The 27351-nt window shown below is 38.0% G+C and overlaps 1 protein-coding gene across 11 annotated transcripts in view; it reads left to right on the top strand.

Moving 5' to 3' along the window:
• Positions 1-27351, top strand: part of B3GALT1 (beta-1,3-galactosyltransferase 1) — a 206224-nt gene that overhangs the window by 85648 nt on the left and 93225 nt on the right. For all 11 annotated transcript variants that reach the window (XR_010389971.1, XR_010389975.1, XR_010389972.1 and 8 more), the window contains exon 2: positions 6412-6551. The gene's annotated coding sequence lies outside the window, so the exon portion shown is untranslated. The remainder of the gene's footprint in view (positions 1-6411; positions 6552-27351) is intronic.

Raw genomic sequence — 27351 nt, forward strand, 5'->3', positions numbered from 1 at the left:
GGTGTGTAAACCAAGAAAGATAAAACAATCTTTTGCAGAACATCCCTTAAAGGTGTTCTAGATATGTTCCATCATTGTATTTGCTGATCTGGACAAACTCTACCAGTTTTGATCTTTCATCCTTTTTTTGTTTCCTAGAAGTTTGTATCTGAATGTAGTGATTATGCTCCCAACATTCCCCATTCCTCTATTTAAACATGCCCAGCTATTTGTTCCAGCCAGACATGACATATGTTTGAATGGCAAGTGACACTGTCCTGAGAGACTGAGTTGAATCCGGCTCCTTTCCTGCTAACCTGCAGAATTCTCCTGGTTTCCAGCACGGAGCTGCCAGACATTGATCTCCCGTCCATCTAACCTAGAAACCAAAATGAGGTGCTGTGACCACTCCCTACTAGCTCCAGAGGAGGCAGTGGCGAAGCTCCTACTAAGTTCTGAATCCTTAGTCCCAGATACTAAGTAATTTGAAATTCTCATGCAGGTAGATAATCTCTGCTAAGTTATCTCTGACAAAACCTTTTTGCTATGCCGTTACACGTAGATGCTCCCCATTCCTTGGCCATGTAAATCCACACTATATCAGTGAAGTCAGTGTACCTAATTTATACCATCTGGGCATCTGACACAAAAATAACTGCAAAAGGGTTTCTCAGTGTAATGTTCATAGAGATTAAAAGCAAACATAAGAGACAAAAAAAAAGCCCAAACCCCTAGTAACCACATTTAGAAAAGCAGCATTTGCATTCATGATTTTTCTTTTTCACTTCTCAATTTTAAACTTTGTTACTAATTGTTACTAATTAATTGTTACTAATATGTATTACTGTAGGACTGAAAAGCTGTAGTTCAGTGAGGAATAATAGACTACAGTAAATCTAAGCAGTATTACTGTGTTTTTGTAAATTTTGTGCTAATAAAAAGGAACTGAACTTACATAATTGAAGATTAAAATCCTTGAGCCAAAATGTTTGTCGTTTAAATTCTCTTCCTCCAAATTAAACAGCTCAACAAAAATGAAAAAAGCTGATTACAATTGAACACAAAGTCCCACTGATTTTTACTAGATTCAGATTAGCAAACCAGCTCTCCATCCACAATGTATTTTGGATACTGCTTTTCTGGAGAACAGAGCTTTCTCACAGGCTTTTGTGTTATTCTTTCTTTTTCTGTGTTTTTTTTTTTTTTTTAAGATAAACTGCTTATATGTCACACTGTTTTAAATGTGTCCTCATTTTGTACCTGAGTTTTGGGATAAAAATAGAATTGGCTAGGGAAGTACACAAGTTCTCCTGGGAAGACTTGTGAAAAACTTTGTTTTCTATCCTAATACTATTTCTCTAAGAAATGTTTTGATCAACTAAAATGAAATCTTAGCAAAAATTAACGAACATTTTTTATTGAACTTTAATTGTAGTTTAAAAGTGCATCTATCTATAAGGCACTCATGACTTCAGATCTGGTGAGCTGGCCAGTTAGGTGTCTCTGACGCATGGAACTTGGAATTCACAATATTCTCCATAGACAGATTACTATTTCCGTCATTTTCTATAACAATGCCAGCTCCCGACTGACGATGTTACCTCATGGATTAACCCTGCACTTGTTGTTCTTGCTGCTTGGTTCCACACATTATCTTTAGAAATCAAAAGGTATCCATATTTATAATGTTTATTTAAGACACCTTCATAGCTGATACTTCTCACACCGGTAATTTAAAACCCGTTAATTCTTTTTTTCCCTTTGTAAAAGGAAATATGCGAATGTCAGATGTTCTCGAGAGCCCAAATTGAGTTCTTCTGGCTGATTTTGTGCTTTCTTCAAATTGTACTTTTCTAAAGAATGGAGGGTGGGAAACTGAAGAAGCTGGTCTGGATTTTATGAAGAAAATCCAAAAGCCCAGATTCTCAGCCCACAGATGAAAATGAATTGTTTATATAACATTTCTAAAAGTAATACCAGAAACTTGCATTTCTTTCTAGAAACTGAGTAATCTGGTAGCCGATGACCTGATGTTGAAATTAACCCCCTCACAACCTCTTGGCCTTCCAGAACAGGGTTCGGTGCTCTCTGAAGTGTACCTGAAGGCTTGGTTTGAGTTATTCTTACCTCCTCTGCCATTGCATCAATCTGCTTTTTCCTCTCCTGCACCTTCATAAAACAATACTCATTTACTATTGCTCACGGCAATAAAGATTAGGAGTGTTTAATAGGACAAGTACTGTGGCTGAGAAGAGGCCAGAAGAGGTGTCTTGCCAGATAAGCTAGGGCCTCTGTCAGGGTCTGGCTGACTGCAAGAGAAAGTTAACAAGTCAAAGTGGGTAAGACTCTTCACGTACTGCAGTTCTGACCCTCCCAAACCACAGGAGACCAAAGATGAAATGTCTCATTCAGTTTTGAGTGCTTTTCTAGCTTGTTAGTTTGGTCAGCAAGCGACCTTAATCATCCTGATAAACTTGCTTTGGAACTCCTGTCTTTGCCATGCTACTCACAAGAGGAGCAGGCAGCGAGCAGAACCGCAGCACTCCTCTCTCCTGCCGCCACACTGCCCAGCCTCTCCCGGGGGCCCCTTCTCCCTGTCTCCTCCTGGGGCTCTCTCCTCCTCACGCACAGGCCAGCCAGCCGTCAGCATCAGAGGTTTCCAAGAGTTGTAATGCAAAGATTCACAGCTGTGTGAATATCTGAGCCATTTATCATTTTATCCAAAAGGGGTTGTTCTATTTTAATCGTAATATAACTAGCTTTGAAATTAAGATATATGTTTGGAGAAAGGACAGTAAGGGGGGAAAAAGGTATTAAATAAGATCATAGTAAATGAATGTGAAATGAAATAAAAAATTACCATATAGAGTAACACATGAGAATAGTCACAGCTCTACAGGGAAAAGAATAGCACAGAAGTCTTTCAGGCATAGAGGCAAACTCTTTGGATTTCCTACCAATAAAAAACTAAATTAGTAATAGATACTGATATCTCTAAAGTGCTTGGTAATAACTAATATAAAGACATTTCAAAAGGCAAAGGAATTAAGAAAGGACCATTCCCATTTTTTAAGGATAAGCCAATATAATGAGTTAAAAATTTAGAAATAAGACCCTATTTATTTAAATATCAAACAATACATTTCAGATACTTTTGCAGCTACCTGCTGAACTGATGTACACACAAACAATATTCACGGCAAAAGAAAACTTAGCCTGATGCACTACACAGTGATGATCAGTTTTCACATCAAACTACAGCATTTCTGGAGCACACGGTGGCATCAGAACAGAATCAGTAATGCCGCAGTGGCGAAAAGGGGCAGGGAATCAGGGTCCCTTTCCACACAAAAAGATTGTCAAGGGAATGACCAAAACATGGAAAGCTTAAGCATATTCAGTAGTTCAACTGAGTTAGAAAGAGGTTCAAAGTGTTAAAAATAAGTAACTTCTTTTTCAATAGACAAAGCATCAGATGTTACTCACTCTTCCATGTCGAAATTGGAGACCAGTTGGTTGGACATCAGTTACTGAAAAAATCTTTCTGTGAAAGTTAAAATGCCCACTGGAAAAGCAGAGTTCAATTAAGAATAGTCTGCCCGGATCAGTCAGAGAAGGTCATATGTTCCTGATGCGCAGGAGGGGGGTGAGGATGCTACTGCCATGACTGATGAGAGGGATTCAGGAGATTAATGATGCCGGGATTTGCCAATGCCCTGCCCTCAGAAATTAATATCTGTAGCACAGTGTTAAGACATAGAGGGTAAATGAGAATGCTAGAAAAAATGTGCTATGAAGAGGTGGAAAAAAATGCATCCAAAAGCTTGGGTTTTGAAGTTGTTGTGGGAGGTATGATGTAGGTCTAAATCCCACTTCCAGAACATTCATACTCTATGGTTTGAAACAAGGATATAGAATTTGCAACTGGATTTCAAAGTGTTCCTATTATCTAGATGTACCAGTAGAGGACAATCCAGGTTTAGCCTATACAAACATAAACCCATATAAAGAGTATAGCATAAATACCCTTTCCATAGTGCTGCCATTCAGAAATGAGAAAAAGATGTCGGGGAAGCAGGAAGACTCACTGAGCGCTGCCCTTCTGTGTATTGCTCAGGGCAAGAAGGTAGCATCTCAGCTCAGCAAAGCTATGAAACGCAGTGCAAACAGGGGCTTGTTTCTGCTATCTGAGATGCTGAACAGGCCCCAGCTGGACATCTGCTTATCCCAGGAGACTAATATTGCTTTGCCCCATGCCAGAGTCTGAGATCTTCACCAAGTCTTTGGACAACATTGTAAATTAAGAGGTGTATACCTATATTCAGCAGGCTTTGGCATGCGTGCCTGGCATGGAAGATTTAGCAGTGTGAAAATATTTTCAGTAAATTCTGTCAGCACTTCCTATGGAACAAAAGACCTCCTATATGAATTTTAAGCTACTCAATATAACTTAAAGAAGAACAGACCTAGTGCAGAATTTTAAGAGCTTTCAATTCCACAAAGTTGTCATCTTCTACAAAATACAGCAAGTTTTCAGAGTAATCGTAAAAGAGCTCTCTCAGATACACCTCACAAGTTCTTCTAAGATTCTCCTATAGTGGTACTTGTTATCTCTGAATTATTTGAGAATATTTAATTTTTTAATTTTTTCCTAGATGAGATTTCCGACAACACAAGGAAGTAATCAGAATTACGTGTACGGGTCAGTCCCTGAATTCCCTAACATGCTCTGAAGAAGCGAGATTTCCTGATGGTAAAGAAACTGATCTGACCTGTTAGTGAGACGAAGAGTTGTAGGAGCTAAAGGAACTGTGGCAACTGGAGTGCCACCCCTGTCTGAATATTTTTGAGCAATGGAAAAGGTGCAGTATGCTTCAGGCATGGGCAAGCACTCCAGCTCATTATCATTTTAACCAAGCCATTTTTACATAAAGGTTTTAAAACAGAACCAAGTTACCATGGAAACTGATTGAAGCAGAGACTGTTACGGTAAATTCTTTCCTAGACAAGGATAACAGGATTGACAGGTGGGCTGTAAAAGGAGGATGAGTGCAATTTTGAGTTAGGCATGATGGCTGTTTCCTCTTCCTGAAAGTGTCTTTTATAGCTCTGCTTTATCTCTGCTATTTTCAACAGTGATATATTGACCGTAATTCAAAAGGAGCTCCCACCCAAATGAACCTTTTATTCTGTCACAGTCCTGCTTGCCAGGGGATGTATGTGCTCTGGAGAAAAGAACCGAAGGGCAGGGTGCTCTGCTTATTTTTCCAAATTATTATGTTATGTCTTCCCCGAGTCATCAGGGAGGAAGAGTCATCACTCAGGAAACACATTTGCATAAAGTGCCCTTCGCTGCCAGTGTTTAGGTTTTGCTTCTCAAATATGTTCTAGGTACATTCCCAAGATAGCACAGCGGTCTCCTGGTGCAGTACGGAGGGAGGTGAGGAGCGACCCAAGTATTTTCAGTGAAGAAGTATCTCTTTTGCCATTCTCAATATTTTTTGAAAATACACGTATTTGTTGCAGTCTGATTCAAAGACAAAATCATTTTGCTCAGTAAATCTTCATTAGCCTGTTATAAAGGATGATGGTAAGAGTAATAGGGATGGCAGTACACAGCCCCCCAGATTTGGTGCCAGAGTTTTAAAAAGGGAGCTTGGCAGAGAATGAGCAACAGCAAAGCATGTACCTTTTCCACTTGGAATAGTTAACTGTCAGTGCTAGAAAACAGTTCAGCACATGAATATGCAAATATCTTTTAAAATCTGTGCAGGATATTTCTACCTGCTGTGCTTCATTTCAGAATCTTGTGTTATCATTAGAGAAAAATAGTTCTCTTTTCCAATACAATTTGCCACCAAAAGGAAGGAAGGGGAAGGGGGGAGAAGGGGAATATTCGTACTTCATCTTGTCTTGATACCTCTCCGGCCTTAAGTTCCTGCTTCTTGGTTTTGGTTCCCAGCTGGAGTTGTGTTTGTACATGTTGTCCTGACAGGAAGCATAAAGCAATTTTCCTCAAGATTTTAAGAGGTCTGCTGTCACCAGTAGTCACTGCTGGTCCCAGTTCACTAGATTCACAATACATAGCCACCTTTTCCAGCAGGGTTGCCTTACAGCTACCTAAAAGTAATGGCAGCGGGTAGTTGTCAAAAGCAAACATACTGCTCAGCTGCAGCCCCTGCCTTCCTGGTACCGTGGGGGTGGGACGCGACCGGTGGCTTCTGCAAACCGATCACAGATAACATGGTACTTGGGTGTATTGCAAGTGGCTAGCAATATAAAAATATGGCACTATTTACATGTACAAGCTTGTTATTACATCAAAACTTGACCCAGACCTCTCATTTTATCTTGGTGTATATTCAGGACAGAAGAGTAATCAAAATAAGTCTATCATCTACCTATATATAACATGGATATTTGTCAATGCAGGTTTATCAATATACAATCTGCACTGGTTTAATACGTGACACGGAAGCAAGCCAGCAGTGGAGAATGGCATTGGATATGATGCAGCTGAGCAAGCAAGAGAAATTAAGGACAAAAAGGCAGAAGAATTTCTGAAAAATCAGGTAAGGAATTTGGTGATTCTCTACAAAGGTGTAAACTGTGCAAAGAATTATATGAAATAGCTATACTTATCTTGCCCTTTCTAGTACTTCTGAGAATTACTGCTATATGTCTATATATATAATATATATACACCCACACATACATACATACACACATATGTATACACCACACACTACTTAAAACCACTTGCACAATGAATTTCCTTTTTGAGCAATATTGTCACTACCTTCAGTACAAACACTTACTGTAACAGCATTTGACGTAAATCTCTTTTTTTAATAAAATCCACTTCATTTTATGCTTAAATGAAGCATTGATACAGACAACCAAACAAGCACATTTTTACAAAGCAGTAAAAGAGAGCTTTGCCACATGTGTTACTATTCTTTCTCAACAAATCAGTTGAAAGTTCTCAAGCCTTAAATTATCCTATCCTAGTACCTAGCTCTCTTGGCATCACGTTTGCTTTAGAAAAGCAACAGCAGCATGACCTACCTCTCCCTTCTTACACACTGATGACAGGTGGAGAGTTCATTTAGAGCTAGAGCACACTTTGGGCACATAAGCCTGACTCAAGGAGAGTAAAAATATACTTGCCAAGGAGCAAAGCTAGAGGAACAAGGAGCAACAATTCTTCCTTTGCTCCCCTGCTCCCATATTTAGGAGAAGAGATGCTTTACCACTTGTTGTGACACAGTGGGAGCAGTAAAAGTGACGGCAGCGGTACATTCTCTACAGCCTACAACAATCTGGGAAGCTAGGCAAACTACAAACTATGCATGCTACATGATGCTTTCCACTTGCTTGTGACAGAAACAGTCTCTTAAATTTTTAGATATAGCTTAATTTTAGAATGGATTGAAATTAAAATTTTTGCCACAAGCATCAAATGGAAAAAAAAATTCACAACATTGTATATCCATCATTTGCCCGCCTACACTATCCCTACCTCTCTCTTCCCCTTATAAAACCAAAACCAACATGAGATACCGATAAACCAAGAAGCATCAACTACCAAGAAATGGATCCTTCCAGGGTTTGACATTCCCCAGAGTTACAGCCTCAGCTTTTCGCTTCCACTTAGGCCACAAAATGGAAGTCTGTGTAGAGTTTGGCCATACAGGAGAAGCATGTTAATACTCCTACCAAATGTCTGTGTGTTATGCTTATGTTTAACTTTTTTAGAGCTACATCTAGTATTTCCAGACATCATGTTTCAGATGACCGATTCCAAACCTATGGAGTTTACTGTTTAGCTAACACATTCTACGAATTGCCAGGAGCTCTACAGAAAAAATACCACACCCCAAAATACTCAAATGAAAAAATAAAAATCCCTAGTCAAGCCTCCCAAACTACATAAAATCCGTTATTACTGCTACATCACAGCAATTATATGTCACACAGTTCATGATTATGCAAATATTGTAGCACTTTTTGCCATTTACTAAGACTGTAAGACATCTTTAGAAGATCTAGTAAGACATATTGAGACATTCTCTCTTTTTGTATGCTGTTGATTTCTGCAAAATGAGGGCTGCTGTATTTTTATAAAAAAAAGGCTCAGGGTATCAACAAGAATGCCTCTAATGGGAGAAGCAGCATAACACAGCCAGCCAGAGTTTCTTTAGGAGATGCAATATTCATCAGTTACAAACTTGGGAATGTCATATTGTAAAAAGCCACATGATAAAAGATGCTGTGTGGTGTTACAGCTGATTCCATTTGCCATATGGCACGCTATTATTTTGTATTACCTCGGGGAGTGCGCTAAAAGTGAAAGAGAACAGAACACACTCAAGGTATATAGAATAATAAGCAGAAATTGCATAGTTTTTGATTATAGCAACAAGGTCTGTAACCAAAATGGAGATGGAACTGAGTGTGAGAGCTGAATGTGTGCTATAATGTTCTCCAGCTACTGAACAGTAATATACTCCTATCAGGAATATTTAAAGAGGAAGAAATTGCCAGCTACCATATGTAAAAGCCTACAGACAACCTCAAAGAAGATTGACTCAAAAGTCAGCAAACACTATGTGCAGTGCTACACACAATACCATAATACAGTTTTACATCTGATTTTCTGGGGAAGCTGGAGAAAACATTAAACCACTAATCTTCAGAAGGAGAATTCAGATGCACAGCTATAAAAAAATCCTCAAATGAATGATTAGAACAATAATGAGGGGGAAAAAGTACTTGCTGAAAACAGTTAAGTAAAAGAATCCTAAATTAACTGTGGCAGTTATAAATCAGAACAAGTGAGCTTTTTCAAAGGGCTTAAAAAATCCCCAAATGAACAAGATCTCCAGACCTCAATTGCAGAACCACCTTCCTTTTATAATATATCAGAACTCACAAGCAAATTATTATTAATCTTTCCAAATTTCATGCAAGATTTTTCATTGCAGTTACTTTCCTGAAAATGCTTTGTATTCCTTCTGGCGTTCTCTGCCTGCAAATTCAATTGCCCTCATGCCAGTAAACTGACCTTCACCCCTCCGCCCTCCGGTGCCACCTTTGGAGGTGCACGCAGACTCTGAAGCAAGCGCCAGACAAGGCTGTATCACTCTCTAAGAGCTATTACTCAGTCATGACTTAAATTTTAAGTGAAAGATTTTGTGATACTAAATACCACAAATTTACAGGCTTGCTGTTTTTTGGAATAGTTTGGCTCTAAACATTGTAGTCCATTAGATGAGGCATTGCAAGATCTCTTGCAGGAGCAGAATATTATAAAATTCTCCATGTTAATTGTGCAGTACTTCAGATGACATCTTCAAAGCTGTCACCTATTCAGGTGTTCAGTTTGAGCAGCCAAAAAAGGGGAAGATGGTTCCTTTCAGCCAGATATTCAGCAGGGATAAATCAGAGAAATTCTACTAGCACTCAGTATTTCCTGTTATGTATTCTGTATTTCTACTTCCTGTTAGCTTTTACTAGCTGTTAGGAAGACAACACCTTTTTTAAAAAGTCAGCCCAGAGACTCAGTGTCATTTAAAGATAACCGAGCCTCCCAGTTAAATGAGTAGACGGCCGTGGCTGCGTGGCCCTTGTAAGCTCTGCCGGGCTTACGCCGCCTCCCAGGCTGGGGCGTGCTCCTGCACAGCTGTCCGAGCGCGGGGCTCCCGGCCGCGTGCAGGCAGGAGGGGCTCCACTCCGCTGCCGTGCAAATTAGTTTATACGTTTCCATATCTCAGCTCACGTTCACACCAACTCATGACATGTCCTGCACCGTATTAACAGCGACTGAGGAACTTTCACACTTCTCAGTCCTAATGTCACTCTTGCTTAGTCCACACAAAATCCTCTGTTCCAGCTGTGAAAAGAAGTTGCTGTAAATATGACTGATGTCAATAACTGAGGGTTATTTTCCAGTGAGAGATTAAAAAAGAGCGTTTATAGAAGGATGGATGGAAGGAAGGGAGGAAGGAGAAAAGCTTGTTCACCCTGTCACACGCAAGGAAGTTGCTCCCTTTAAAGTTAGCAGGAACCTTGACTGTGCGTTAGCTGACAGTTCCAGTTTAAAGACTGCGTCTTGTTAAGACACTTGCTGTATTAGCAACCATTTGTCTGTTATCCTCTCCGTCAAAGGAAAGCAGCATAATATTATAGGAGGAGAGTAATATTTGTAAAGATTCTAGATTTTTTCCCTAGAAGAATGTCTTCCGTTCCACACTAGCGCAAGATAACTAGTGTTTGACAGAATAAGTATTTATTGTACCCTAATAAATTGTGAATTTTCATCTACATTTTAAATATTTTATGTTTTCTTTTTTTCTGATAAACTCCGTTACCTTGACAACAAGCATAAATGAATGTTTTACTGCATGAAGAATTTTCAGTGTAGGAATGAAAGTTGGAAATGAAAAAATAAGTTTTTTGAAATACTTAATTTCTGCTTCTGAAAAGGTAAAGAAATGTTTAATTATGTATCAGAAATGGAGTGCAAATATGAATTCTTATTTAGGTAATATCTCAAACTAAAAATCTCATCATAACATGGTAATCATTATTACTATTATTTTTAATAAGTTAACTCACTGTTAAGTTTCATACTGAACAACTCAGCAAAACAATAAAAATTAATAAATGGAAGAGGTTTTCAGTTTAGGTCAAGGACAGAAGCATTCTCCAATGACGTTTTCTCATGACATCTGAAGTGTTTTGTGCCGGTCATTTAACCAGTTAATTTTTGATTAATTGATCATGACAGTATTATAGCAATTATTGATTACATGAGATGTGTACACTTTCAAAGTCTTCAATTAGTTTAAGATAACGTAGAGGGGCCAAAAGCTTGCTATGCTTCACAGTAAAAATGTACACTTACATTAGTAGGAAAAACACAAGTGAAGTATTTTTATCTAACCACAGTTTTTAAATAGCCAAGGAATGGACGGTGACAATGTCTTAAGAGAATTTCAGAGAGGACAGACTCTTTAAGACATACTATTTCTTTAAGACATACTATTTCAGTAGTATGTTATGCATTAGAAAATCATGTCAGCTATGCACCCAGGTCTTGCTGAAGGGGGAACACTGGTCGTACAAACTGGAATAATAAAATTGTTTGGTCATTTAACCTTTATTTCAAAAGGCACTAATGTACTCTATTCTTTAAGCACACCTTTAGTGAACTTAAAAAACATCCAACTACCATATGTTTTGGAGGTGCCTAAAGCCTAAGGAAATACAGTTGCTGTATCTATTTTAGGGTTTCTTGTGACATGTATTCAACTGTCAGTTCTCATATGCTTCTTCAAGAAAGATGCTCTGCTGGATATTCGCACTCTATAAGGAACAGATGTTATTACTACTCTGCTGACTCATGTTAGAGGACTCATGTCCTTGATGGAATATGAAAAGTCGATGAAACCATAAGTGAACAGCAGAGTATTGTAAACAAAATATTTAGAATTTCACTGGTTTTTTTTTAAAATGAGCTTAGTCACAGCAGATTATAGACTTGTTTTCACACTATTCTATTTCAAACATAAGCCTTTTTATGCCATCAACAGCTGATAGGCTCTGCCTGCCTAATGCCTGCCCAAGTTTCATATCCTCAGCATGACTGAGATTTGTTGTAGTCTGGAACAGCTCTCAACATCATTTGAGAGAAAAGGACCATGACACATCTTTTATGGTCCAACAGTGTTCAGAATGCTATGAATTCTCAGTGGCATACTAGGCAGATCCCATTTTAAAAGCACAGCCTTTTAAATGTAATACCTACATTGCACATTTGGCCAGTCAAATCACTACTAAAGGTACTGAGCTTTTTTTCTACCCTTTCGTTCCCAAAGATGTGCATGTGTGTTTTGAATATTCTGTATAGGTTCCTAAAAAACAAAACAAACCAAAACAAAAAACTCAAACAATTATTTGAAATAAGCGACAGAATTTGAAAACTAAACAACGTTAAAAGTTCAGAACGATGTAGTCTTTCTGAGTGAATTTTGCTTGTGCCTGTGCTCAGATACCACAGTGAAGGCTCTACCACCCTTATTTACATCCTTATCTCCAGGAACACTTCATCTCCTGCTCAAGCCTGCATGCTAAAAGTAACATTAAGTGCTTTTCTAGAACAGACTAGTGAACTACATGCCCAGATGAGCGCTGCAATTTCCTATTTTTAAAGCCACGTGTCTGCAATAACACCATGCTAATAACTGTATTATAACTTGTATATAACTGTATAAAAATAAACATGCACAGTTGTCTCAGTCCCTATCCAAACAAAGTGGGAGGGTTTTTTTTTTAATTGGAAAATACAACAAACTGAAAATTATGTTTAGAATGAAAATAGTACTTTTGTAATTCCTTGATTAGCCCACCAGAGGACCATCTGATTTCTATAGAATGGGTTAAAAAATAAGAGTTATAAATTCCTTTGTACTGTTTAGACCAACATTGAATTTTTTTGACATCACAGATGACAGTAAATGTGATTAATTGCTGCTCATAATTGGAGTTTCATTCCAGTGGTTATTGCTTGTCAGTATCAATTAATAGCTCCACAAAAACCTCATTCATTTCACAATATTAAAAAATGATGGCTTGTGGGAACTATGCTAAACTAGCACTTTCAATTAGATTTTGAATTTTATAGTATATTGAATAACAGTTTATGTTTTTATAATAGTAGTGATGGTTTATTGTTGTATGGTTATCACTAATGACATGTGTGTTTATCTGGAGAATTGCCACTGTTAAAGTCATATTAGAAACAGACAACTGCACGTTACTTTTTCTTTCAAAGTATGGAGATTTTTAGTCTTTATCTGTAAAGATGATTTGGAATGTCCATTGTGCAGATTTTGACCTGATATTTGATGAATATGAAGCTATAGCTAAGGGATGTGAAGAATGTCTTAGTTCCTCAGTCTCAAAAACTAGCTGGTACGGCATGTGGCACAACCACGTCACAAGTCTCCCACCTGTGTTGGACTGGGCTGTAGATACAAGGCAGTAACTGTCGACTGCCTCATCGGATCATTTCCAGAATTACAGGGAGAGAAGAGGGGAAATCTTCCATAATGGGAAGACTATTGATTTTGGAGGGGCACCGAGAAACATCCTTATCTTTGCCCATTTCTCCAGTAGATAACTTCCTGCAGACAAAAAGAAAGGAAAAAGAATGGAAAAGGGGAAGGAATTGAGGTTGGCAGAGAACACATGGGGGAGAGAGAAAAGGGTGGGGTAAGATGAAGTATATTGAAAACCTGCAGTCTGAACCAAAGTGGGACAAAAGAGTCCACAGAGTTTAATGTGAGAGACTGGAAACTCACCAGAGTGAATTTTAAGTTTCATGACTAAAATATCAGGCTCTGAAATCTAACATACTTATTTGATAAATCTTTAAAATATAAGCATACTAGGAAAAATTCTGGCCTTTGGGAGGTCTGCCACTGACATCTGCAGTCCCCAGTCCTGAGTCATAAATCACCTAACACAGTTAAACAAGCAATAGGAAAGGGAACAATGTGGAGGAAGAGCTTTAGAAAGTCAACTTCTTAACTAGCAAGCCACCTACTGAGTTCAGTAGACTTCATTATAGAGACTTCAACTACTGCTGACTTCATTATTTTTGATGCATTGTCAGAAAATACAATTTCTATGAGAATATTCTTAATGTCTATTTTACTTTGTCTTTTATTTGAACATGCTCTTAAAATTTACTAATAATTTCTGATTTTTTCTAATTTAATCCTATTTATACAAATTATCCAACAAATCCTCCAAATATAGAAAATTCCAACAATTCAATCTCGTAATACTTTTCCAGACAATGAAGTTACTTTAGTGTAAAACAAGGTAAAATGAGAATCTGTCCCATGAAGCAGTGACTTGTTTTAGCAAACTAGGTTAAGCAAAAAATCTACAATAAAAATGGCTGGCAGGATTCTAAGGAAATTTCAAGTCAAAACTGCAGCCCACTGTGTGTCCTCTTTAATATATTAATTTTCTATCCAGTTATGATCCTCCTTAAGTCAATGACAAACTCCGAAGTCAATGAAAATAAGAGCAAAACCTTTCTTATTGCTACTTGATTGATTTGTGCAAACTTGCAAAAGCAGAAAATTGCTCTTAGTGATTAGGGGAACCTCAAAAGATTTGCCTGTTCACTTCATTGGAAAAATCATAATCCAGAAGTTTGGATGATTATCCAAAGTTATTTAAATGTTTTTGAAAAAGTTTAATTCTGGCCTCCAGACCATCTGTTTAGAATTTTTTTTTACAGTCTCGTGATACAATTATTATTTATTTGTTATATATTAGTATCGAAAGGCTCTAATTAGTATCTGTTCTGCTCTGGCAGGTGCTGTGTAGTTCTTGCTGAAACCAAGTGCAGAATAAGATTGGACAAAATAGAAAAAATAACCAGTCTCATAATTCCCAAAGTAAATTTGGGCTAAGTTATGATAGGTCTTATTTTAGATTAATAATTTTCTTTTAATTTCTTCCTAATTACAAATGTTTGTTTGGAAAATAAAAAATGAAAAAAATTCACAGTTTACTAAATTCACAAATATAAAAGTCATGATTAAAGAGAACAAAGCATGAAGCACGTATGTCAGGAGTCTAATACAAAAGAACAACAAGGTTCAAAAAGGCAATTCAGTTCTTTTATACTTAGATCTAATATAATAAACCTTTACTCTTTCTATCAGAGGACACAAATTCAGGAATTGCAGCTCCTGTAGATCCAATTCTAATCTCTTATTCAAATCAGTTGTGCTCCCCAGTAATGCTCAGGTTTGAGAATACCAACAAAAAAGAGTGCCACAATGTATTTTCCATCTCCAGCACTAAATTTATTGGTTGGCAGCCTATTCATTTGAGGATTGAAGAAGTTCTTTTTGAAGACAAAAGTGGAGATTTTTCTTTTTTATGTTCTGAATCCTTAAATATTGAACAGGGCTATTCCTTTTCCCCAAAGTCCACGTCTCATACCTTCTGTGACATTTGTGGTAATACTTTAACAACAATGATAGAAGTACATTATGCTGCCTAGTCTCTTGAAGGCACAATGATACTCAGTCTTCCTTGTACGAGAGACTTTGAACTAAGACGAAAGTCTTGGTTCGGTTCAACTACAACATAGCAAAATTAAGCATAATCCATAAATATCAAGCACAGATTCCTTCTTGCCTATGTATATTTAAAGGTAATGTTACTCGAAGTCAGCAAAAGCAGTGGTCACTTAGCACGTGAAAAGACTAAGGCTCTCCAGGCAAAGATCTCAAACTCTGTTAAATATAAATTAAGACACTAAGAAATGGCTTTATCCTCAGTTTCTGCAGCACAGTATTACCATTATGAGTATGTGCAGAATTTATCAGCTTCTTAATCAATTCAGACACACATAAAGATAAGCAATTGCTACAGGATAGCTAGGCATAGCACACAATTGCGTCACAGGTCTCCTGTCTGTATACTCTTGTCAGAAGGTGGATACAACCCCAATCTTAAAGAATGTTTTGGGCTGTACTTCCCTGAGTTGTTCCAATATTCCAATATCGTATCATGTGAGGAAGCTGGCCTCACAGCGTGCGCGCGCGCACACACACACATGCACTATATAGTCTCCTGGATGAAAATCCAGGTGCTTTTATTAAATTGTTGTTCCTTTAATTTTATGCTTCTTCCAGCCATTCAGTATATTTGATAATGAACTCAGAGAGTAATGAGGGACTTGAAATAAGTATCCTGGGTGAAATCCAATACCTTGAAGTCAATTGACATTTTGCCATTGACTTAAATGAGGCCAGAATTTCTGCTGCGATCCTCAAACTTCCCCTTAAGAAACTCAACCTGTCTCATTTGAGAATTCCTTCTCAACTCCCACTCATATGCACAATAAACCTACAATAATAATTTGACTAGATTTAGTATTACGGTGACGTGCAGTGTCATGCTTGTTACATTTATTGCAATCATTTGCAGTTAAGACACATCTGGTAGAGAAGCTCATGCAGAGCATTCTTGAAACTTCATGCAATGGCACATCTTTTTCCTTAATACTGCTTCACAGCTGTGATCTCCACCCGAACTTCCCTCGATTTCCAAATAACAACCTCAGTTTACTTTCACAGTATCTGAGACAGTACGGTATCAGGCATCTCTTTAAAAGAGACAGTATTACTATAGCTTGAAGCATTAGAATAATACTTCTCATTGTAAGTGAAAGTTTTGTATTGAAAATTCAGTTTCTTGTGCTCATTTGGAATCAGTATTTATGGGCTAAATTTCATTCTGTCTAGCTGTTGACCTTAGCAGGGTTGTGCATGTAGGACTGTGATGTGTAACTGGAATCATATTTAATCCTCCAAATTTAATTCAGAGTTTTTCACCAGGCTGTAATTACAGTATGCAGGAAACTGAAGGGCAGTGTGTGTGTGCAATATTAGAAAACCTTTTAGCGAGTGATCGAAGTTGTAAGTTATTTTTGGATAGTAGTTATTTGATTAGGATTGTTTAGAGATACATTGTCCTCACCCTCTCTTCGTGTTACAGTTCTTGTGAGTGAAGTTACTTTTCCTTGACATCTTTTTCGCAAAATGTTGGACACAGAATCATTTCAAAATCTTAGATTCTTTAAATGATGGTGCATAGGAGTGCTCTCTTAATTACCTCAGAGGTTTTGGATACAAATGGTTCGTGAGATGCAATGCTTTAAGAGAACCGTGCTGCAAAATCCACATTGGGAATTCTTCAATTACAGTTTCCAAAATACAGTACAAAACAACCAAGGGAACTAGACCTTACCTCTAAGAAAACTCAGGGGAATAGGAAAGCCATGAAGCAAAGGCATAACTAGGCATATCAGGCATATCAGGTCCTCATTAGTTGTCCTTTTGGGGTGCAGAGTCTAGCTTCTGCATGCTTTTCAAATTCTGAAGTACTTAGCAGTTTTTGTGTGCCTTGGGTCATTAGGTAGTTAACATATGCATAAATTCAATAGCATAAGACTCATCAGAACACATAACAATTCTGATGTGCTGAATCTGAGACCAAGCTGTTTAGCTGCTTTGAAGAAATGTTTATTTTTTACTATCAGTAGCATCTGTAAGTACTGAGGATAGCAAAGCCACGCAGAACATGGGTTACAGGCAGAAAGAAGGAACTGACCATGTGAATACTCTTTGTTAGAATGAAACTGAGGTTGTTTGTGTTTTGTAAACTCAGACAAAATTTCTGCTGGAAAAGCATTAGCTACTCCCATCTTTTCAGGGGGATGCTGCATATTACTCTCCTGTCCAAAAAACTACTCTTATTATTATGGAGTGAGGTGGGCATAATTCCCCCGCCCCATGCGGTACTGTGTCCAAGAAGACTGTTTAACTTCAGGGGTAAAGATCATCATTTACCTTTCCTCACAGCTGTGACTTTTTAGAGTTTTGGAAGTTTCTGCTTACTTATTAATTACAGGTGAATGTTATGTACCGGAGACCTTAACCTGATTAATAGGGGAAATAAAAAACTATTTAGTGCTGCTATATGACACACACAAATTAAAGGCATGTGAAGAGCTTGACTACAATTTTCAGTAGAAGGCTCTTCAGTATTTGCTCTCATTTCACAGTAGTAGAGACTGTGCAGTTATGCTAAGAAGTTTGCTACAAGGGTCTATGTCAGAGCCTCTCTTTTCACTTCGCTGTTATGCTTATTGGGTGCATAGATTTCTAGCATTTACCTTCTCTGACTTGTCCTTCTTACCTTCTATAACTTACACTTAATAAGCAGGGAAAAGCTCCTCAGAGCTTTTCTGGCAGGAGATAATTGTTCTATATTGTCTGCAGCATCCTCTCCAGCCCGGCGACATCCAGCAGTTGGTAACGGTTAATTACTCTGTGCACTTGCAGTTCAGTCTCCTGAGGAGTGAAATTAAATTTTGTGTTCTTAGCCTAGGAGAACATAGACTCAAAACACACAAACACTTTACTTTTTCCTGAACACAAGTAGCAGCAGCTCCTTGTCCCTGGGCCACGGAGTTGCAGGCCTGACTCGGATTCCAGAGGACACTCGACGTCTGCTGGTTACCCCAATGGCCAGAGCTGTCTCTCTGCACCTAACAGGGGCTAGATGTGCATGTCCTTTCCTCTCACAGAAAGGCTGGCTGGTTATCCACTGCTCTCATCCCGCAAGAGGCTCTACATACTACAACAAAACAATTTAGGAATGCCAGAAGTGGCCCGTTCCCTCTGACCCCTCGCGCTGCTCACAGTTGTCTGAAGCTAACAGTCCTGGCCCGAGAGGGTAACCAGGCTGGAGGCACGGGCGGTGCTAGCAACCTAACCCTTGACTGCTTTTGTCCTGGAAGCTCTGGGACCACTTTGTCATCCTCTGCCCGAACTGAACTGGGTAGCTGGTATTTAAACCTGCAACCTGAAAAGAACAATTGTGTTTTGCCTGGAAAGACTGCTGACTCCTATATGCATTGTGTAAACCACGGCCAGATATCACGGAAAACAAGTGATATACGTATTCCAGAGAAAAAGTTTTTTCCTGAAGATCTGTTTTTGTAAACCTGAAGTATTCCCCTGCAGCATTTTGGATTTGCAGAATTTTCACCGAACGGAAGTCAGATTCACAGGATCCCTTGTCTGGACTGCGGAGGGGTTGTCCCGGGAGATCCAGAAATTTCTCAGATTTTTTAGTTAGTTCGCGGGAAATTTAAATAAGACGTTCTTAGACAAACTGCAATCAATTTCTTGCAAAATGCAAATCTTTCCTTATTATTCTTTTTAAGGAAAATTTTTGTTTATTTTCATATCTATTTCCCAAAATAACTGTGAGTTACTCTAACAGCTCTAAGTGCTACCTTTAAATTTAGGATATGACTGAAGATGGTCATTTAAAACCCTTATAGCAATGTAGAATTTAGTACTAGCTTCCCAGGAAAAGCTCTCGGGCAAACGCAGCTATGTCAGTAAAAAGACAAAAACAAACAAAACAACTCCCAGATGCTTTCTCTGAATAGAAATAGTGCAACGTCAAGGAAAAATAAAATTGCCAGATTTTTTTGTTTGCTTTGGAAAGGTTAGCTGGTATGACTATGCCAGCTATAAATCATTTCTGCTGTGCAGTAGGTTTTATGTTATGATCAGTATCGACTACCAATAATGATAAAAAAAATGTAGAATAAAATACTTTCTTCTCATGCTAGGCAGGGAGCTTAATTACCATTAATTCAATTCTGAGAGCACCTCTCACTTCATCTTCCTTACTTCACACAACAGCTTCTGCTGAGACTTTTTGCCATCTTTTTTCTACCTACAGGGCAAATGGCTGTTGGTCTCCTCCCTCTCTCTTTTTCTGTACAAACAATTTGTATGAAATATTTGTATTTTTTTAAGGGTTAAAAAAAAATCTTGTTTCTATTTCATTTGGATCTAACTTTGAGAAAGGTTCTTCCTCTTGAATTCATAAGGAGAAAAGCTGGCCTAAAACTTATTTCTGGTATGAAAGAAGCAAGCAAACAAGTTGACTAGCTCTAATAGAAGAGCCGATTTCTAATATTTTTCTTCTTTTTTTTAAGCAAAGTTCTTTATTTTCTATAAGACTAGGTTGCAAATAGCAGGAGAAGAACTGCGCACTGATTCATCAGGGCTTGGAAACACCTGAGGTTGCCATATGGTTCTTCTGCAGACAGTTACAGTTCGGAGCTTAAGCTTTGCAAAATTTCAGAGTGAACTACATCAAGATATATAATCTATCCAGTGCTACCTGAGATTTTCCCTCAGCCTGTTTTAGTAAGACTAGGCATCCTAGACACAGTATGTGTAAGCTTTGGGCTACTTTCTGGCAGGTCAACAGGAAAGTTCCTTTTAACTGTGGCATTTCTCAGATTCACCACCACTAAATCAGAGTCATTCAAGAATAAGGTTGGCAGCATTCATTTTTTTCAGGCTATAAAAAACTGAGCTGAGCTCACTCCAGTGACCGATGGGGCTGCTAGGCTACAGCTCAGCAGACTAATACGTAGCTTTTTGTTGTACAGTTCTCCTGATAGTCTGCTCTGCTCTGCCTGGTGTCCCACTTCCTTGGGGGCCTGAACACACTTGAAATAATACCATATAAAAAAGCTTAGAATTAAGTGCTGACAAACTGGCTGGTGGCCATTGATTACTTCGTCTTGGAAGAAAGATTTGGAAAAGAAGCCCTTTAACCTTAACCTTTGACACGAAAAGAGAAGTAGGATTTCTACATGCTACCTCCGCAACTGCTATCAGTTAGACCCATTTTTTTTTCATATTATTCTACTGGTTTCTTTTAAAGGGCAATATTATGAAGTTCTCTGCAATTTATCTTTCTAGTCAGTCTCACGATGACGAAGACATTCTGCAAACGCGGAGCTTGAATATAGATTAAAGTAAATTATGCGGAACACAACTGTTTGTTTACCATAAGGAAGGAGATAAGTTTCTAAGAAGTGTCCTAGTAGAAGTACTAAGAAGTAGAACTATATTATTTGTCACTTAAGCTGAAGACCAACACCCAATTTTGTGTAGTTGATTCAGTTATCAAAACCACACAGCACACTTTTATTAGAGTCAATGATAAAGAAATGATTAAAACAACTTATCATGGGCAAAAATCTGGAAACTGGGTGAATTTCCACCAAATTCTGAACATTCTGTCTATTTTCCCACTGCCTGTAATTATTTTGGTTATTTATTACAAGCATTCTTTGATCATTTTGTTACTTGGAGAGAGAAGGAAACATAGCATACACTTTGGATGACACACTCTGATTTTACTTTTAAAATTAGTATCAGCAATCTTAAAATGTAAAGCTTCATTTTCTACAATCTTTATAAAGATTTAGCTTTCTAAGTACTAAGTACTGCAAGTTACAGGCTATATAAAACTTCATATATTCATACCAATGAAGAAAACAGTCGTAGCTCTGACCCACATTTTGTGCAGACTTTACAACCCTCTAAATCACAGCAAAGTGGCACTCATGTTCAATTTTTCAGTTAAAGTAGCTTTTTTGTTTTGTTCTGAGAATATAATTTCACTGCAAAATATTTCTGGGTGGAAACATTTCTGGGTTTTTAGTGTAGAAATTGTAGCATTTGTGTTGGAAAACCATTCTTTGGTAATAGTGCTTCCTGAAAGAAAGGACACCTTCACTTTAAAAGGTCACAAATACAATGACTGTTTTCCGCTTGGAAATAAGCAGAAGGAAAGCACAAGAGAAACATGCTATAACTTCTTCCCCAACATCTTTCCAAATGAGAAACAGTAACAGAGAACTACGCTGAATTTTTTTTGCAATTTTCTTCCTAATTGTTTTCTTAGTGGCAAAAGCTGGAAGACAACCAGTGTGATGAAAGACAGAATGCCTTCACCTGAAAATGTAAAGGAGGAGCTGAATGCTGCCACTGTATTTTATATACAGTGTGTATGTGTGTGTGTGTGTGTATTATAGTCTCATTTACCATTTTTATTCCAACATCTTGCAGCTGGAAAACAGTTAAAAGTTATGGGGAAGAAAACTAATGAAAAAATAGAATTTTTAGACAGACACATTTGGAGCACTAATTCAGTCTTCCGGCCACCTTCAGCAACTGAATGACCTCCACACAAAAAGTGAAATAAATACACACCCCTTGCCTCAAAAAAATTCTTCTACATTTCAAAAAGAAACTTTCAAACTTAATGATGTCCATGAAAGACTTCTGTATTGCATTTTATTTAAAAGATAATGGAAAAATTATAAAATTTCAAGATACAACAATGTACATAATGTCATACAATGCTGTGTTATTAGAAAAGAAAGCCTTCCTTCATCCACTTGGTTAGTTGTATTTAACTAACAACTTTATATCAAATCATTATATCAATAAATTATTTATTAAATTAAATCATGTTAAATTATTTATATCAAAGAAAATTCTCAACTGAGGGCTGAACAGTAGGGCTTCAAAATGAAATCATTTCTCATTTCTCAGTTACTGCCTGTTAAATGGTGTTTGCTTAGTATATGTGGAGTTTTGCTTCCCCCCCAAAATCTTTAAAGCTATACACTTCTTGAATACATGCCTAATTCGTTGTTGTACCCTGTTCGGTTATACATTTTACTTGCAAATGAAGTTCTCTGTGAAGGAAATATAAAATTGTTGTTCATGCCTGTGCTCTGCAACGGAACGGTAGAATTTTTTTGTATGAGCCAACAATTTTCATGTGAATAGGACCTTTACAAAACATATTTTAACACTCCTGCAGATTAATAATGTGTTACAAGAAAAAAACACGTTGAGCTTAGCTCAATTATCCTTCCATCCCAATTATACTGTGACATTAAATCTTGTGACATTTAATAGGAAAGGCCATTTCACCCATGGCTGCCTCAACTGCTGACAATTTATGCAACAGTGTTCCCTCCTAAGAAACTATTCTGAGGGAAGGCGGCATTCTCTCATGCTATGTCTAAGTGCACATGTAAATTAAGTAAGGTGCAGCAAAATAGACAAATTGTTCATTTTATGATTACCTGATGCTTTTGACTACAGAAAGATGAATTAACCAGGCTGGCAGGAATTCTTTTCTAGATTTTAATAGTGTTAATGGACTAAAATAAGAAAGAACCAGGGGTCAAAATAACAAGCTATTTGTATGCTGACATCTCTCATTTCTTTATAGTGTTTCACATTTGTGAATGCAAATTCACATGTTTAAATTAGTTTACCTTTTTACTGAAAAGTGGCCAATAAGCAAAACTTTTAGGGACACCACCATATATGCCACTGGAGTAAACCTGGTGTTGTCTTCCTAAAGCCAGAACTGAGTGGGAGCCTTTAGGACCAGCTCAAGATTATTTCCCAGATGATAAGTGCACACGCTCCTTATCATCCATTATAAGGAGGGAAATCTCAGCTAACTGCTTATCTGGCTCCAAAACTGGAAGATGCATAGCTTGGTCTATATCTGAAATAACTAGACTTGCTGACCAGCAACTGGCTTCAGGATTTGAGCTAGAATCCCCATGCAGCACTAAATCACAATATAGCAACTATGTAATTATAATATAAACTATTATACGGTAGGGTAATTCTGTAATATAATTGGCATCAGCCAACTCTACAGACATCTTCAGGATCTTTGCAGGAAGTTCCACTGCGTGGTGGTGTAAGTCAATACCTCGCAATCATTTAAATTCACTTCTGCGTCTACAAGTTACATGCAAAGTGAGTCAAGAATATTTAGCTGGTCAGTGCCAGTACAGCTGCCTACTCTAGTTCTGAGACCATCATTTTCATACTTTCAGATAAGTTTGGAGTCACACATTGCAGTGAATGGCTTGGCTTTCAAAAATGATCTGAGTTCTTGAAGCAATTTATTTTACCCTAATATGAAATAGGAGTTTATAGCAAATGAGCACATCTGGTCTTTTGTCTAGGTAGGGCAGACATTTCAAATCAAAAGTCCAAGCACTGAAACATCCAAGCATTGATGAGCAGGCTGTTCGCCTGAGATAAAAGCCCTATGAAAGTCACAGGGACTAAAGAATTGCCTTTCCCGCCTATGAAGACTAGTAAACTAATTCAGGTTCATGCTCAATGTGGAAATACTAGCTTCTGTGGTTGTATTCTGCCCAGAAATACCTATTTTGCAGTTTTTCTGTGATTCTGTGGCAGAACGTATAGGAACGTCAGGTAACGAAAAGTACAGCAAAATGAAAAACTTCATCTTGTCAATCTTTTCAAAGGATAAGAAAAATGTTGCTTCGTTTTAATTACTCTAATACTATAAAAATCACTTTTTTTTAAAGATTTGTAGGTGGAGAAAACAGTGTGTGCCTACGCATATTTTGGCAAAAGTTAATCCAGCTGCGCCAACTTCAGGGCATGCCACAAAGTGCTAATTCCAGGGGGATGAATGAATGAACCCTGAGCCATAATCTTTGTCCCTCTTCTTTAAAAATCATAGTTTGCTTTTGCAAGCAAGTTATAAAAAGTTATTCTCTTGTAGCAAATGACAGTGCAGGAATGAGCACTGTACAAATTCCTCTGAAAATATTTTTTACAGAAAATGCAGTGCTTTTATGCAGGATGCAAGCCTTTTATGTGCCCTTTTTGCTTTAATACCTCTATAAAGCAGTTAGGCCCAATACAGAAGACTAAGTGATTACAGCTGAACCGCTGATGGGTGGAGAGGGGGCAGAGGAGTCCCACGGAGGAGCCCCCTTGCCTGCGGCAGGCAACCTGCCCTCTCCCTGCCCTTGCCCGCAAGCCGTCCCCTCTGCCGGCCCACCCAGCCCCGCTCTGCCCACGCCGCGCTGCTGCCTTTTCCCTTCCCAACACAACCGGGTCAGGCTTCTTCCGTTGCTGAAGCGCCTCAGGCTCGCTTGGGCCATAAGTATTTCTTCACCACTCTCTAACAGTATGTGCATGTTAGAAAACAATTTTTAGAACTGCATCAGCTACAGATGAAGACCGGTTTTATTTTTCTTGTGTACTGCTGCTCCTTCCATAATTACACTAGAAGTTAGAAAGAGACTAAACAAATCATATAGACACTCCTCTCCATCGCAAACCTTTCTCCTATGGCATAAGAAAACTGGGCATGAGGATTATCTATTTCTTGTTTACATTAAGAACAAAGTTTGTCTGTGGCATATATTTAAGAGATGCAAACCTACAGGGAATTGACACCCCACAGTGAATTGCTGCCCAAAAAAGGATGTTTCTGATAATTTCCATTCGGAAAGCAGGCTGAAATAGTTTGGAGCCTTGGCATCATATATTTGAGCTCTGCCAGATAACAGCAAGCTTTTTCGAGCAATACTGACAGTCACATCGAAGGGCTTCAGCTTGCGGGGTGTTGTTGCTATGGCCATTGAACAAAGGCAGAAAAATGCTTTGATTTTTGAACGTACACTACAAGTATTCAACTGAGATGAGAGTTCAAGATTTCATTCTACCTCTGTACAAGCCTATGGGAAATTTCCCTATGATTATAATGTTTTGCAGTTATAGCTATGATTTCTATTTTGGCTTCTATATGTCCAAAGCTGGTTCATTAATTACATTCCAGAATTACAACAAAACTCTCTAGACTCAACATCTTTTGCATCTTCTGCTTTCTTTCAAAAACTTGTTCTTCCACGGTGATCATAACTGTAGTACCCCAGGATTCTAGACTCATTTACAAAAGTGGAAAATAAAATCTATTATTTTTCCTGTTCTGCACAGAAATGAATGCAACAGACTGTTTAATTTGAAAGAGTGCATAAGCACAGTGTTGATGAATTGCCACAACCATCAATATGACTGGGAGATAGTAATAAAAATTCCTTCATATGTAATCATCAACAGTGCAACTTTTGAAGGGGATGATGATCGCCTGTGGATAAACAAAGGAATTCAATCTCTCATGCACCAACATGCAAATGAAACATTTATTGTAATTTGTGCTGCAGCTAAGTGCTCCACAAACTCACCGAAAAAATACAGTTCTGGTCTGCAAAGCTTAAAATATAATTATGGGTCTGGATAAGAAGAATAACTGTAATTACTTTGACTAACCTTACATTACTTTTCTGTTCACTAAAACCTAATTATTGATAAATAACTTGAAATAAGTCCATTTTCTCCTCATTGTAGTTGATTTGCATTAATGCACATTATAGGTCTGATTCCGCTTCTTGCACAGTCTGTGCCAGTTTTTATTCAAATTCTAATCCCTAGAAAACTTTCCTCCTGATAGGTAGCCCACTGCCTTTCAACAAGTCCCTATTATTATCAATCTAATAACATGACATAAGACATGCTCAAAGAGTCAAAAACCTGCTCTTTGTTATAAATTAGTGTACACTGCTGGGATGTCCCCTTATCAATCACTGAGTTGTGAGTGACATAATTGTTGCAAGGGAGGCAAAGTTTGTAGGCAGAGAGAATATATTTTATTAGACCAACTGACATAGCTGGAAAAAATTCAACAGGAATAGAGAATCTTCTGTTCCCAAAAGCTGTATCAATTGGTTTAACAAAATATACTTTATCTTCCTACAACTTTACCTCCTTGGATCATCACAGATACAACATTACCCCCACAAACAATAGTAGTAGCAGCGATGATGCCATGGTAACATGCATAAATACTTACTATTTGCATGTATTGAGGCAACTGAGATCTACCGGGGTGGTGGTGCTGGGGATAGGTTTGTTAAGAGAGGAGATTTTGCAAGACAATGAGAAACAGTTCCAGTATCTGCTCACGTCCTGCTAAATTTATCAATTTTGTATTTAAAATTTTTCATTAAAATTCTCTCATTTACCACAAAGAAAATAAGATTTTCTTCACCATAGAGAAAGGCTGTGAGATAAAACATGCAAAGCACTGTCAACTGCTTACAAAAAACAAACCTGTTTTCCTCCACTTTAACCTCATTCAGATATTCTAAATACATGAACACGAACAAAACATGTGACATTCTTCTATCAAGAAGAATACAAGGAAACAGACCCTAAATGGTCAGATGCGCAAGCAGTAATCGGAATAATCGAATAAGTTTCACACATTTTTTTAATTGGTGGTTTCCCTTAAGTAGTTGTATTGGTTAAATAAATAAATAAAATAGTAAATAAATAAGTAATAAATAAATAAATAAATAAACTGAACTCCTTCCCCATTACTGCAATGCTGGAAGTACTGCAGCAGAACTTTGCATCGCCCACCAGACCCACCGGCAGGTTTCCCGACCCCTTCTGCAGCGGTACAACTCTCCTCAGGTTCACTGGTGCTACACGCCCTGCTCCCCGTTTTCCTCTCCCGCCCCAGGGAAGGCGCAAGGGACTCCTTTCCAACGGCCCACAGCCGCGCAAGCAAGCAGCTACCTGGCACGTGTGCGGGTGGGCCTGTCTGTGCGGCTGGAGTCACACTGCCTTCACCCTTTGAAAACATGTCCCTTAAAGCTTTGAATGAAGTAACAGTGATAATAGTTACCAGCTGCTTTAAGATTTAAGTTCTGAGGCCATGACAATGCAGAAGCGATTCACTAGAAACCTGCATCCTGCATTAAGTTAGAAAATATTTATGACAAAGTACAGCTCAGATCTGATCCTGTTGCCATTAAAATTGATGGGAATTTTGCCACTAGCTTCCATGGGAGCAGTTCATAAAAATGTGTTTACTGTGGAAGGCAGAAGTAATTCATATATATGGCTGCATGAATGCTTATACCTATGCATGCAGATATTATAGTTCAGCACATTCCTTTTTTTCAAAGTCAAGGTACTTTATCTGTCCTTTGTCTAATTTTATGTGTTTACGCTCTTA

The sequence above is a fragment of the Dromaius novaehollandiae genome, chromosome 7, assembly GCF_036370855.1.
Source record: "Dromaius novaehollandiae isolate bDroNov1 chromosome 7, bDroNov1.hap1, whole genome shotgun sequence".
NCBI lineage: Eukaryota > Metazoa > Chordata > Aves > Casuariiformes > Dromaiidae > Dromaius > Dromaius novaehollandiae.